We start from the raw sequence: 14661 nt of genomic DNA, 5'->3' as shown, positions 1-14661 counted from the left end.
GTCAGGGCCCCCCCCTTAGCCTTGCTGTACCATGCAGAGGAAACTCAAAAAGTACGTATTCCAGACTCTTCTAGGTCTTCCATTGAAGTGGTGACAGCAGGAAACATTACTTTCACCTAGAATCTTGTCAGATTTCGAAGTACTCCCTAAGTTGCTTGAGCTTGGACAATAAGGTTGTGAACTGCAGCTTTAGAGAAGTTTGAAATGCTGGTCTTGGTTTGAGATATGTGTATGCCATTGAGTTTGCTCTCAGTTTTTTCAGTCTTGGCAGTTTTTAGTATTTCTCAGAATCTTGAGAACACCTCAACTACTTTTTGATTTATTATGTTTTATACTGAGACTCTTTTAAGTCTTTTGGTCTTGGTTTGGAATTTAAATGAACAGTTTGCATTAGAACAGTTTGTGTGGTTCCTGGGTGTGTGGCTTTTGGCAGATAGGATAGAATATACATCTTGGTGCTTAAGGCAAAGTTTGAAGTTCCCTGGTGGTTTTGTTTTAGTTCAAAAGCTTGGCTGGCATTTACTAAGTCAGGGTGATTGCCAAGCCTTTGGGTGACTAATGAAGCAGTATTGCATAAATTGATTTTAGGCTTAGCATTGAATTCATATATACATTTACTTAAATCATCCATCCAGCCTTCCTCTTTGTCCTCTCTTTCCACTTACCTTCCTCCTTCTCTTCCCCCTTTCTTCCCATTCTCAGTGCTGAAATTGGAGGCACACTTGGTTTAGTACATTTTCTTTTGCCTTTTGGTCATAAGTCATCTCTTTTTAGATAAAAGGCTAAATGAAAGGTAGAGAATCTGAAAAGATGAAAATACGTGGTTTGGCTTTATCTGCATGCCCTATGTAGAATTAAGTGCATCTATTGAAAGGACTGTCGCAAGCTCAGTGACAGGGACTCTGTTAGTCTTCAGTATTCTTTAGTGCTTCAGAGCTTCCTTATGCACTGTGGTGGTGGTTGGGAAAAGATGTGTGGCAAGGGTCTTTGTCAGTGTGTTGGTACTTGGAGAATAAAGATAAAGAGAGCAATGGTAAATTGGTCTGTAAAAGACCATCTGTCTCGGGGGAGTCTATCAGAAAGACTAGAGGACTTTGTTCTGAGTGACTTTTTAGAATATCAAGGTAGTTGCAGAGGTAGAGAAGGAGCAGAGTTATGGTCATGTAATCACAAATTCAAACAATGGGTGAGATATGAAATGCTTGTTCGTCTCTCTCATTAACTGTGAAAGCAAAAATAACAAATGAGATAGCAAGAGAAACACTCTGGAACAGCCTTTTTCTGTCTAAATTGATTCAGTGAAGTTGAAGTTATAACTTACAGTCAGTAGTAGCCAGTGACCCCTGTGAATATTCTCAGAATGCCTGTTCAGAGAGCTTTTCAATGACTTTGAGTTAGTGTCTCTGTGCTTAAGCTCCTTTCTTCCCTGATCTCTTTCTGCTCCTGGCTGGCCTCTCTTCTGCACCCTTGGTGGGTGTCTGTAGTATTACTGCTGTGGGGCTTTAAATAGTTGTTTCCTGGTAATAATGAGGCTGTACATCTTTTTATGCATTTGCTGGCCACTTGGCCCATATTTTCAATTGGTTCCTGTTTTCTTCTCTCTCATCCTCTTTCCTCCTTTCCTTTTTCCCTCCCTCCTCTCCTTCATTTTTTCCTCTTTTTCTCTTTCTCTCTCTCTCTCTTTCTTTCTTTCTTTCTTTTTCTTTTTTTGTTGTTTTGAGACAGTATTTTTCTGTGTAGCCCTGACTGTCCTGGAACTCACTTTGTAAACCAGGTTGGCCTCCAACTCAAGAGATCCAATTGCCTATGTCTGGAACTGGAATTATAGACTGTTTTGAGCATTCTATGCATGTACAGTCTCTGTTGGTTATTTTCATGAGCCACTTTGTCTGTTTTTGGATGAAGTTAGGTTTAATGGAGTCTAGTTTCTTAGCTCTTTTCTTTAGATTTGGTGCTCTTTGCATCTTTACCTATTCTGAAGGTATAAAATAAAACTTTTACTTTATAAATAATGTATAGTTATGCTTTTCACATCTAACTTTATAATTTCTTTGGAATTGATTTTGGTATATAGTATAAAGAAGAGACTCATCCTTCTGTTGTTTTTACCTTACATAATAAACAACAACAAAAAAACGAACAGAAAAACTAACTCAGAGTTAGTGAGGTGGCCTTACAGACTAGGTAGGCCTGGAAACACTGTAGCTGGGCATGCTTGGGATTCTGGCTTTTCCTCCATCTCCCCCTTTAGATCTTTTCCTTTCTCTTATTCTCTTTTCCTTTCTTCTTTGTCTTCTTCCCTCCCTTTCTTTGTCCACAAAGCTATATTCCTAGCCTTTACTTATTTTGCAGTTATTCAGTTACTCAGGTCAGTTTCCAACACTGATTTCTCCTTTCTGAATCTGAGTATTGGACTTATCCCCACCCCAAATAGTATCTAAACATGTAGCCCTGGCTAGCCAGTAGCTCATTATGTAGGCCAATTTAGCCTTCTGCTTCTGCCTTCTGAGTGCTGGGATCTTCTGAGTGCTGGGATTATAGGTATGTGCGTCTATGCCTGGCATATAGATTTTTTGGGTTGTAAATAGCCAAGAATTGCTCAATTCTAGTTCACAAAAGTTCCCCTACCTTCATAGGAGTTTCAAGAGTTTTAGTTTTTACATTTGGTTTAATTCATTTTGAATTAATTTAAAAAATTGTACGTGGGAGAGCACCTGTGTGCTAGGATATGCATGTGGAAGTTAGAGGAAACTCTGTGGAGTTGGGTCTCTCCTTTTACCTTAACTGTGTTCTGTGATCCAATCAAGATTGTCAGTTTTTACTCACCGAGCTATCTTGTCAGCCTTATTTTGAGTTACTTTTTTTTTTTTTTTTTTTTTAATTTATGATGTAAGGTAAGCTATGAATCTTCAGTGGTTTGTGAAGGACTCTTTTGAGGCCCAGAGGTAAAGATGGTGACCGATGCTGTGGCGTGTCTTTTAGTCAGTGTTTTGTTTTGAGACAAAGTCTCTGTGTAGTTCCTGGCAGGCCTGGAACTCACTAGGTAGACTAGTCTGGCCTCAAATACGGAGATCTGCCTGCCTTTTTGTGGATTATTATGCTTGCAAATGATGTGTGTGTGTATATATTTCATTTACAAATACTAATCAGTCATGAAAGATGTAAAAACATTTTCAGTTTGTATTGATTTGTGTTCTAGATTCATTGCCTCTAATGTCCCTGCTTTTGGGTATACCACTGAGTGGAGCTGTGTAGTGCTTTGGCTGGCAGAAAAATTCATACTACCCACTTTGAGGGGTCAAGGGTAGACTAGCCTGGTGGAGAGGAAGAATGGAGAGACAGAGCAAGTGGCTGTGTACAGATTGGCTAATGCATCTCCAGTTAAGTTTCTAATAACCTAGAAGAAGCACAAACTACTGACAGGAAAGCTAAAGACTTGATAACTCACGTAGTATATCCTATTGCTTGGTAGTAAGGGTTGTTAGGGATATTTTGGAGACTCTTTGTAGCACATGCACCTCCAGTTTTGGGATTATTCTCCAGTTGTTAAGAGCTGAGAACTTAACAGAAGCCTCCCCACTGTTCCTTCAGTTCTTGGTGGCTATTGTACATTCCCATTCTAAGGAACTTGGGACATTCCTAATTGTCTAGTTGTCCTTTACTCTGAAGGAGGGTTCAGAGAACTGGATTGTGGTTTAGATTCTGTAAAGAGGTAATGAAGGAGCAGGCAGAACAGATGAAAAGCTGGGTTGCTTCCTGAAGTGGCTCTTGGTCCTGGTGTACCTTTAGGTTTGAGATCTCAGCAAGCAATAAGTAGGAGGCTCTGTGCAAGGATATACATTTGAACTGGAGAAACATTTCAAGATAGGTGCTGAATTAGGGTTTTCAAATTTTAACGTGCATATACATATATCTCTTGTAGATCTTATTTCATTTTCGGCTCCAGTTCAGCCTGTTTATGGAGGTATCTGGCTTTTGTTTCAGTGGTATGGTTTTTATTACAGCAGTAGAAACATAGCTAGAACAGTGCCAGAGCCACTGGCTTGTGGGTCCACCATGTGAATAGAAAGATTTCTGTTGAAGGTAAGAGTGTTGATGGGGAATATGTTTGGAAGTGGAATAACCATTAGGAATGCTTTGATAAAGGGCTCAATCTTGCAGCCCTTGATCTTGGGTTCAGTTGTTGATTTTTCTCATTTACATTTCCTTGTTAGTTAAATGGGCCAAATAATAGAGCCCTAGGCTATTTGTTGAGAGAATTAAATGATGCAGTCTGTGCCATACTCCAGGATGGTGTAGAGCTTAGCCAAATTAAATGCTTCTCAAAAGATAAGTTATTAAAAATAAATGTTTACATTAAATTTTCTAGTTTTCAAAGTACTCAATCATCTGTACATTTTTGCTTTATCTGTTAAATTGCACCTTAAAGAGAGTGGGATATTTGCTAGCCTGGGACACATGTATGAGACTTGGTCTTAAAACCAACTCCTCCCCATATCACACAGAGACCCCAGAATGTTCTAACATACTTTTTGTGGTTTCATCACCTTTGGCCATCATCCCTATTTACTGTTCGATATTGCTGGCTCTTTGTGTTGATTCGGGTTGATACTTAGATATATAACAGGAGCTTGCTTTGGGAGCATACATGTTGTAACATTGGTACTTTGTTAAAATGAGACACAATAATTCATGACACCTTTTCTTTAGAAAGGAGAGGGGAAAAATTGAACCACTGGGCACACAGGATCTTAATGACCCAGGACTGTCAGTGGGTCCCTAAATAGATTTGGAGTTTTAGCTAGAGTCTTGTTTGGTGCCCTTCTCTTCCCTGCTGTTGGTTGCAGGAGTGTCAGAGCAGGCACAGCTATATGCTCCTTAGTGGCTAAGTAGTTCTTTCAAGGATCTGCAGTTTCAGGTGAAATTGCTCTTGCGCTCTCTCTCTCTCTCTCTCTCTCTCTCTCTCTCTCTCTCTCTCTCTTTTTGAGACAGGGTTTCTCTGTGTAGCCCTGGCTGTCCTGGAACTCACTTTGTAGAGCAGGCTGTCCTCGAACTCACTCTGTAGACCAGGCTGGCCTCGAACTCAGAAATCCGCCTGCCTCTGCCTCCCAAGTGCTGGGATTAAAGGTGTGCTCCACCACTGCCCGGCCGAAACTGCTCTCTTGACTGCACACAGGCAGAGATTTTCAGGATGAGTCTGTACTGGGTAGAGTTGGAGTTTTTTAAGAAATAGCATAGATGGAGACCAACACACCCAAGTGTGAGTGTGTGCTTCACAAGAGAGCTGTCTCTACTGTTGTAATAGCCATACAATATTTGTGGTTATATCATTTAACAAGGATTTCTAAAGTGCCCCTCTTTCCCTTTTTCCAGTAAGGAAAACAGAAAAACCCTGTCTTGTGGGGAAGGGGAGAGGACAGGCAGGCAGGCAGGCAGACAGACACACACAAACACACAAACACAGAGAGATGGAGAGAGGGAAGTAGAAAGGGAGAGCAGGAGATTGAACAGAATACTTTAACTCAGGTCTACAGTTCTCAGAAACATTTTTTTCTGGCCAGGAGTAATGGCTAACATGTATAACCTCTGTACTTTGGAGATGGAAGCAATAGAATCAGGTGGTCACGACTAGCATCAGCTAGAGTGAGGCCGGCTTAAGCTACAGAGTGAGATCTTAAGAAAATGAGGAATGCTTTTCCTGTTGGTCCTAGTTTCCCTTCTGCTGTTGTGAAAAAAATGTCCTGACAAAAAGAAAAGGTTTATTCAGCTTACAGTCCCCTGTTACAGTCCCCCTGAAGTCAGGAAGTCAAAGTAGGAATTGATATAGTCATATTCAAAGACAAGAGCAGAAAAAGAGAATGAATACGTATTTGCTTATTGCTCAGCTTATTTTCTCTACTCTTAACCCAGGCAATGGTGCCACCCAGAGTGAGATGGGTCTTCTCAGATCAAATAACAACAGAGACAATGCCCTACAGACATCTCCCCACAAACCAACTTGAGCTACACAATCCCTTCCTGAGACTTCTGACTGTGTCAAATAAATAAAAGTACTCATCACATTGTTACAGATCTGCCTCTTTATAAACTATAATGAAGCATGATGTCTTCAGTTACTATTGCCTGACATGAGAGTGAGGTGGGATTTAATTTCTAACCCATTACTTAACAAAAATTTCAAGTTAATGCTACTTCTTATAGGGAGGCATACAATGGACACCACTAGGCTATAGCTTCCGAATATTTACAAACTAAATATTTTATGTCTTTTCTTTTTTTCTAAGCATCAGTCCTTGAGAAATCAACAAAGATTAAACAGCTTAATTAACAAATGCCATTGAAAGGCAAGACAGCTGCACCCGCAGCATGACCCTCACATGCCAGCAAAGCTGACACAATGCCAGCTGAGGGAATCAACTTTTGAGCTTCAGTACAGGTAAAATAGAGTCCAAAAGCCAACAGGGCATATTAACACCTCAGCGTCAGCCAGAAAAATGCACACATACATTCAGGAACAGATAAAAATAAAAGAAAAACTATTAACTTAAGACAACTAACAAGCAGTTTTGCACAGTAAGTATATAAGATGTTGTTTATTCCAGAGCAGCAAACCACTACCTGCAGGCCAACCCAGCCTCACTTGACTCTGTACAACCTGTGGTTATTAGATTTTACAAGACTAAAGGAATGATAATAGTGTGTCATTCACATGAAAATTACATGAAATTTACATTTCAGAGTTCAGGAATGAAGTCTGGTTGCTCACAATGAACTCATTCCTTTATTAGCACCCTTCTGCACTCCAAGAGCTAGGCACTGGTGATACAAGTAGTCTATGGTCTAGAAAGCCTGAAATATTCATTATGTGGCCTCTCACGCAGGCAGTCTACTAACCTACAGCATAACTAGGAATGAAAGCTGACACAGCTTCCTTCCTCTGAGTTTTCAGTGAGTGAGTGAGTGAGTGACAGAGAGAAAGAAAGAGAGAGAGAGATTAGAGCGATTGATTGATTAATTTGTTTTTAGGGCCAGGTGTGTGTGTCAGAGAGAGAGAGAGAGAGAGAGAGAGAGAGAGAGAGAGAGAGAGAGAGAGAGATTAGAGAGATTGATTGACTGTGTGTGTGTGTGTGTGTGTGTGTGTGTGAGAGAGAGAGAGAGAGAGAGAGAGAGAGAGAGAGAGAGAGAGAGAGATTAGAGAGATCGATTGATTGATTCATTTGTTTTTAGGGCCAGATGTGGTGGCTCATCCTTTAATCCAAGCACTCAAGAGGGAGAAACAGGTGGATCTCTGTATTGAAGGCCAGCCTGATCAACATAGTGAGGTCCTGTCTCAAAACAACAAAAAGATTTTGTATATATTTTTGTATATATTTTATGTATATAAGTATTTAGCCTGCATATAAGTATGTGTCCCTCATGCCTGAGAAAACAGAAGAGGGCTTCAGATCCCTTGGAACTGAAGTTTCTGACAATTGTAAGCCAACGTGTGGGTGCTGAGAACCAAACCTGGGATTTGGCAGTGGTATTTGGTTTTTGGTTTTTAGATTTTGAGACAGGGTCTGGCTATGACTGGTGTGGAACTCAGTATATAAACCAGGCTGGCTTTGAACACACAGAGGTTCACCTGCCTTTCCCTCCTAAATGCTGGGATTAATGGTACTCATCACCACATCCAGCCAGGCTGCTTTAGTTTTAAATCAAATATGCAGGGGTGAAATAAGCTAGAAAGACAAGGGAACTAGCCAGGGAAAGGAATCTCTCATCTTGGAGACCGCTGAAGTCTCTTGTCTGCTCGGAGTCAAGAACTCCAGCACAATGAAATTTGCCCGCATAAAGCCTGGTATGGCAGCACAGCACTTACCTATTATCCCAGAACTTTGGAAGCAAAAGCAGGACCATCAATTCTAGGTCAACCTGAGCTACATGGTGCCTTAATCCAACCAAGGCTATAAACTTCACTTAGAGTAGAAACATTTCCACTCCCTCTTGACCCACAGTTTACCTTCTCTATATACTCCCACCCACTGTACCTTAGAACAGTGTTTTTCTGTGTAGTTCTGACTGTCCTGGAACTCATTCTATGGACCACTGGTCTCAAACTCAGAGATCTATCTGCCTCTGTTTCCTGAATGCTGGGATTAAAGGTGTGCATCATTATTGCTGGGTTATTTAAACACTTCTTGGCCTGGAGCCTGACTTTTGGTAAGTTAATTTGGTTTCTGTTCATTTCAAGATCTTTTCTGTCCAGTATTTATGATGCCAGATTTTGAAGTTATTGTGTAGTTACAGTATGAAGTGGTATGTAAATAAAGTTGATGTCTTTTCCCACACTTAGTATTTTACTGCTAAAGATTTGTTCTTCCCTGTTGAGTTTTGCCAGCTTGTTCTTGAGGTGGTTTATTAGTTAATTCATTTGCAGAATGTTTGTTAAATACAGTTTTGTGCCTGGAACAGGAGTTGTCCTGAAGGTATATCTGTAAGGAGTGAGACCAGAACAGCTTAGTGGCAGTGTGCCATGCTTTGCTGTGTGATGTGCGCAGTGGCTGTATAACAGCAGTGTGCTCAGGGAACCTATAGGTGGTGTCTGGGCTCAAGGCTTGGCAGATACTCATTCTTTGTAGGCAGCATATAGCCTATTACATTCTTTTTTCTTTTTGCTACCATGTATCCCTATTTTTTTTTTTAAAAAAAGATAAGCAAACAACAACAACAAAAATCCCTTCGAACATGTGAAAAATGCTTGGGCTAGGAACCATACAGAAACTGACTAGGCCATATGGGGAAATTAATCCTCTTGAGAGAAGAATTAGGGAAGACATGGAGGTGTGAGAAGTTGGGTGTTGTGGACTGAAAGTTTTAGTCATGTTTGGAGTAGTACAGGTTGGGTTGGGTTGAGGAGAAGCTTCTATCAGACAGGATCAGAGTAGTTTGCAGTTGATTTTGATGGGAACTTTGGGTCCCATAGTGACAGGAACAGGTTTATATGTTCTACTGGAGTCACAGGTTGTACCTATCTGAGAAGGGGGAAGGACCCATACTTTGTGATCATCTTCATAGAGTAAGTAGCTGCTCTGCTGTGGCTTAGCTAGCAAGAAAAAAGGGGGCAAAGTTGAGCTCTGATATGTTCTTACAGCATTCTAATTATGTTGTCCAGAAAAAGGCCTTAATTAGGGAGACAATGGAGGATTGATTTTGAAGCCTGTTTGTGCAAGCTTTGACCATGAGAAGAAAGTCAAGATTCCAATGGTCCAGGGGGCAGCAGGGTAGCTCCCTGGTTCTCTCTTTGGTAACTAGTTTATAAAGTTCTTGTGGTTCCTTTCCCCTATAGAGTGAAACTGTCAGCTGTTGCTTTGAGTCAGGCATGCTCTTTCCTAGAACCATGAACTCCTGAAACTTAAGCAATACTACATATGAATAAGTGAGTTTCTGTGCCCCAAGATTCATCAGGAGGGAGGCCAGAGAAGAGACGCGACCTTCCTTAGTGTTAGGCTGTACTTACCTGACACACCGTAATGATGCCTATAATTAAAGACCAGTTAGTTACATTTAAAATAGCCATCTGTATGCAGCTCAACCTGTCAGGTAAACTCATACACATTGTGTCCTGAGAGTATCAAGCAGCAATTAAAGAAATTCGCTTTGGGCCCCTACCCTTAAAGGTAAAAGGATAAGAGGGCACAGCTTGGGCACCTCATAGGCCAGCCAAATGTTTGAGACTTTGATTGGACTGTCATATCTTCAGCATGTGGCTTAACATTAGACAAAGCTAAAGGTTATAAAGATTGTTAAGTGTAGTCTAATTCTAATTATGTTCTCCAGAAAAAGGCCTTAATTAGGGAGACAATGGAGGATTGATTTTACATGGAAGGGGGGAAGTTTTTACATGGGTGTGAGATAGTGTCTCTTTTGGAGTGCTGTGCCAGGTCCTTGGATTAAGTTAGAAATGAGATATAAAACAGCACATTTGTGGTGTCCTGGTGAGCACGTATATTAGAGCAGGACAGTAGGGCAGCTGTTCACTGATTGTTGAGATACTGGATTGGAGCACAAACTATAGCTGTCCCTGCAGAAATATCTGATGTACCTGAGGTGGAATTTAGAGAGGAGATATTGGAGATGGACTATCTCAGACTCTGACTCCTATTAGGGGAAAAGAGTCATGAGTGATAGAGATAGATGATTGAATGTTGTAATGATGTAGAAGTCACAGTAGACCTGTATAGCTTCAGATGTCGTCCCCAGATTTTGGGCTTAGGCTTAGTTTTGACTTCAGTGTTAGCAAAAAGTTGATAATCTGCTTAGTCCGATTTGCTTTCTATATGGAAGAAGAAACATTACTTAAAGGAAGTAATACACTTGAGCTAGTGGACTAAAGTAACTTCCTTTAAGTTGGTACTATATGTGGAAGCTATTTTTGACAGTTCAGGATTGATTCTGTGTTTGGCAAAGAGTTGGTATCTTTGATTTCATCTGTCCTAGAACTCTGCTTTTTACTAGTTTATAGGAAAACATTTTAATATTTCTAATTTTGTTTTGTCCCTCAGTATCCAAATTACTGTAGGTAGTCTAGAATTGTGGAGATAGATTTAATGTTAGGGTCCAGAACTCTTTCTTGTGAGTTCAGGTGATAACCAGAGAAGGCAATGTGAATTAGGGGGAAATTGCTCAGATAGTTTTAATTGTTCATTTGCAGCTCAGCTAGAGCCTGTGAATAGTGAGATGGGTATGACACAGTTTGTGAAATGCACTTTCCTGGAAAAGGTGAAGAGGAGATTGGAATCATGGCTACTAACTGGCAGTAGACAGAAGTAAACATAAGGAGTCACTTGCTGAACTCATTTTCTCTAATTCCCCATACTAATTTCCACATTATCGTGAAGACATGAGGATTGAGAAGACATTATATATTCCCTATTGTTTTGTCTTGAATTGTGTGTGTTTGTGGGTGTGTAGCTGTCAAAGGACAACTTTATGGAGTAGATTCTTTCCACCTTTATGTGGGCTCCAAGAATTGAACTCAGGTCACCAAGCTTTAGCCTTTACTTGCTGAGCCATCTTTCTGATCCTGATTTCCTGTTTAAAAATAAAACAAACAAACAAACAAATGAAAAACCCAAAACTATTTCTGATCCACTTATCTGTCTATCAAGTTTAAAGGATTTTTCATGAAGGGCTCTAGTGCTAAGAGCTGGGGAGAGTAAGAACAGCTTTCTGTCCTTTTGTGCTCATAAGTGGTTTAGAGAATAGCATACTTGATACTTACTGTAGGGAGAATGAAAAGCAGTATGTACACTGCAACCAGCCTTAGATTGTCACATTTCATGCCTGTTGTGCTATCAAGTCCTCTGTATTACATTTTATTTTAATGTGTTTTGGCTTTGTTTTTTAAGACAGGATGTCACTGTGTGATCTTGACTGGGCTGGAACTTATAGATCCATCTGCCTCTTCCTCCTGAGTGCTAAGACCAAAGGCCTGCATCACCATGCCTGGCAGTCTTTTGTTTGTTTGTTTGTTTTTTTGAGAAAGCTCTCACTTTGTAGCAATGCTGGCTTCCAACCCTTGTAGTATTTCTGTCTGAGCTTCTTGAGTCCTGGGTATGTACTATTACTAGCTAGTGATTTTAAGTGAACATCCCTGCACTGTAAGAATATTGGTCTAGTGCTGTGCATTGTAAAATTTGAAGGTTTCCCAAACCACCACAGATTAAATTATTTGCAAGAACTATTCACAAAGCTATAGGAAAAAAAGCCCTTGTCTTTAGGGTTTTAAAATATGAGCCTTGACTTGCTGTATACTGTGCTAAGAAGGTATAGGGTTATAGTGTATTATACCATTTATTATAGCAAAAGGATACAGACTAAAATCAGGAATGGAAAGCATACAGGGAGAGTCCAGAAGAGACCTTTGTGAACTCCTTCTGCTCTCTTAATGGGTTGTGTGGTCAGTGCTTGTTCACTCATATTAGTATGTGGCAACACACATGGAATTGCCTTAGATCTGAGATATGAAACTTAAGATTTCTGTTGGGGAAGCGGGTCATAAAGTCTGGCACTAGCATGACTTGCCATTTCAGAGAGCAGGTCTAAAATCCTGCCCTTCAAGGTCCTTAGGTAAACAGATACTTTCTTTTTTTCCTTTAAATTTAAGCTGTGTGGGTTTTAACAAATGCAGAGTGTCACATACCCAAGCAACTGAGTCCTACAAGATCATACTGTGGCTTTCCAGAGTCCTTTGCAGTCTGTTCATTGCTCCCTCCCCATCTCTGGTCTTATCCTTCCTACAATGCAATAGAATCAGGGCACTGTCTATAGCTTTTGCAAACTTTTAAAAAAAATCAATATGTATTTGAAGCTCTTCCGTATAGACTACCCCCCCCCCCACCTTTTTTGGGACAGTGTCTGATTTTGTAGCCCTGGCTGGCCTAGAACTCACAGAGATTGGAAGATCTGCCTGCCTATGTCTCCTGACTTCTGGAGATTAAAATTGTGTGCCATCAGATATAGCCAGAAACAGCCTTTCTAGGCAGGAGATTCTCAGATCTTAATGTTCCCATTTAGTAGTTAGGCAAAGGCTCCAACCTTTCTTTGGGCAAAATAATCCTTTATGGACAGGAGAGATGACTCGGGGTTTAAGAGCATTGACAGCTATTCTGAGGACCCAGATTCAATTCTCAGCATTCTCATGGTGGGTCATAACTGTTATTTCAATTCCAGGAGATCCGAGGACCCTTTCTGGCTTCTGTAGGTATCAGGCATGCAAGTGATGCACAGACAAACATACAGGTAAAGTACATCCCCCCTCGCCACATACACAGACAATTCTTTAGTGCATGAGACCTAGAGAAGCAAATTATTTGTGTCATTAAAGAATTCAAGAAATCAGTTTTTTAAAATATAGAATATATCATTCTATGTATAGTGTCATTTAAAGTGAAGCTACTGTGTATAGTGATGTACAACTGTAGTCCCAGATACTTAGGAGGTTGACGCAGTAGGATTGCTTGGGACCAGATTAGGCGATAGGTTGATATTCTACCTTAAAACAAGCAAACACCAAAATAAAACCTCCCAAAATGAAAAAAATTACATTTTTAAAAACACAAGTGAGCATGACTCTTAAATGTGTCTGTCATTTTTTTGACATCTGTCCTAACATATAAATCTTTTAGGGATTTAAATAAAGAATAGGCATCATGCTGAGAGATGGCTCATGTTTTGGAATTGTAAAACATTTTGGCAGGTTGTAATGTGATAATTCAATAGGTAAAAATTATCCAGCAGAAATATAAAAAAGAAACTGTTAAAGTGTCATCTCTACCTGTAGTAGATACTGTTGGATTCATTTCCGTGAACAGAGGTAGAGGCACATTATGATACGGGTATGGACTTTCATCAAAGGACAGTTGCTGGGCAGTTCAGCAGGAAGAATGTTATTTGCTGACAAGGTGGAATAGGGAATATGAGAGGAAGAGATGAATCAAGGATGGCATTACTGGCTTTGGGCCTGAGCATTTAAATAGGGAGGAGACATTATAAACTGAGGTAGTAAACTGTAAAGATTGTTATTTATTCATTTATTTTGAGACAAGGTCTGACTATGTGGCTTTGTTATGAACTATAAAGATTTGGAAGGCAAGATCATTACTGATCTTTGAGACATCTGTTGAACATTTTGTCCACTCATCTTTTATTAAAGATGATTTTTTCTTAGGGGTCTAGAAGATGGTCTTTATAAATGGAGTCAGTTTTTCAGATTTAGTCAGGAAAATAGAAACTACCTTAGACTTATTTTAAATATATGGAATTAGGTCTCCCTTGATAGAGGTGATAATGCCAGGGAATAAGTTCTTTCTAGGAGTGTCTCTGGGGTTAGTTGTGCTGTGCAGTCAGTCACTACTGGATGCCATGGTTTCTGAGGTATTTCTCAGAGGCTGCTGCGAATTTTTAGAGGCCACATAAGGTCTTGGTTTTATAGTTTCCTTTCTATACATCGACCAATCTAAGCACAGAGTTTTCTTTCGTCAAACCAGTCTTGCAAAAGTTTCTTTCTCCTCATAATCTCTCTCGGCGATTTATAGAAAGTGGGAGTTTTGGGGATATGGCTCCTATGTCTCTATGTTGCAAGGGGTGAAGCATTGATGTAGGGCTGACAGCCAGTCAATTGGTTTTTCAGCTAGGGTTCAGAAAAGAAGTCTGAGATGGAGTAAGCATACAGATAGATAGCATGTCAGGTAGTAATGCCTAGGAGGCAGGCAGAGATAGGGCTGGAAGGATAGAGCCTTGGGGAGCTCTAGAACTGATTTTGGGAGAAGAGGAGCGACTGCTTGAAGGATGGAAAGACGCCCAGAGAAGATGACAGGTTGAATAGCATGCTTTGGGCTTAGTTATAGTCTTTAGTAATCTTGAGTGGGAGTTCTCGTGGTTGGACTGAAGAGATAGATGGAAGAAACTTTGTGATGTTGAGCATATTGTGTGTGTGCATATTTACGGGATTATTTGTGTCACAACTGCTGTAATGTCTTTGGGATAATTCTTATATTTTCAGTATTATAGGATTGTCTGGACATCCTTTGCTGAGGGAATTGAGTTTCTCTGGTTCTTCCTAGGTAGAGTGCATTTGTGTATCTCCCATATTTTGAATATCATGGTAGGAAAATTATG

General features: G+C 40.2%; 1 protein-coding gene across 23 annotated transcripts in view; it reads left to right on the top strand.

Annotated features, from left to right (window-relative positions):
• The window catches only part of Ptk2 (protein tyrosine kinase 2), a 205413-nt gene that overhangs the window by 5910 nt on the left and 184842 nt on the right, over nucleotides 1-14661 (top strand). For 5 of the 23 annotated variants that reach the window (XM_076911455.1, XM_076911454.1, XM_076911467.1 and 2 more), the window contains exon 2: nucleotides 12715-12783. The exons of the other annotated variants lie outside the window; for them this stretch is intronic. The gene's annotated coding sequence lies outside the window, so the exon portion shown is untranslated. The remainder of the gene's footprint in view (nucleotides 1-12714; nucleotides 12784-14661) is intronic. 23 annotated transcript variants of the gene reach the window in all.

The sequence above is a fragment of the Arvicanthis niloticus genome, chromosome 13, assembly GCF_011762505.2.
Source record: "Arvicanthis niloticus isolate mArvNil1 chromosome 13, mArvNil1.pat.X, whole genome shotgun sequence".
Lineage (NCBI taxonomy): Eukaryota > Metazoa > Chordata > Mammalia > Rodentia > Muridae > Arvicanthis > Arvicanthis niloticus.
The sequence above is the reverse complement of the archived record's forward strand: the minus strand, read 5'-3'. Positions and strand labels throughout refer to the sequence as shown.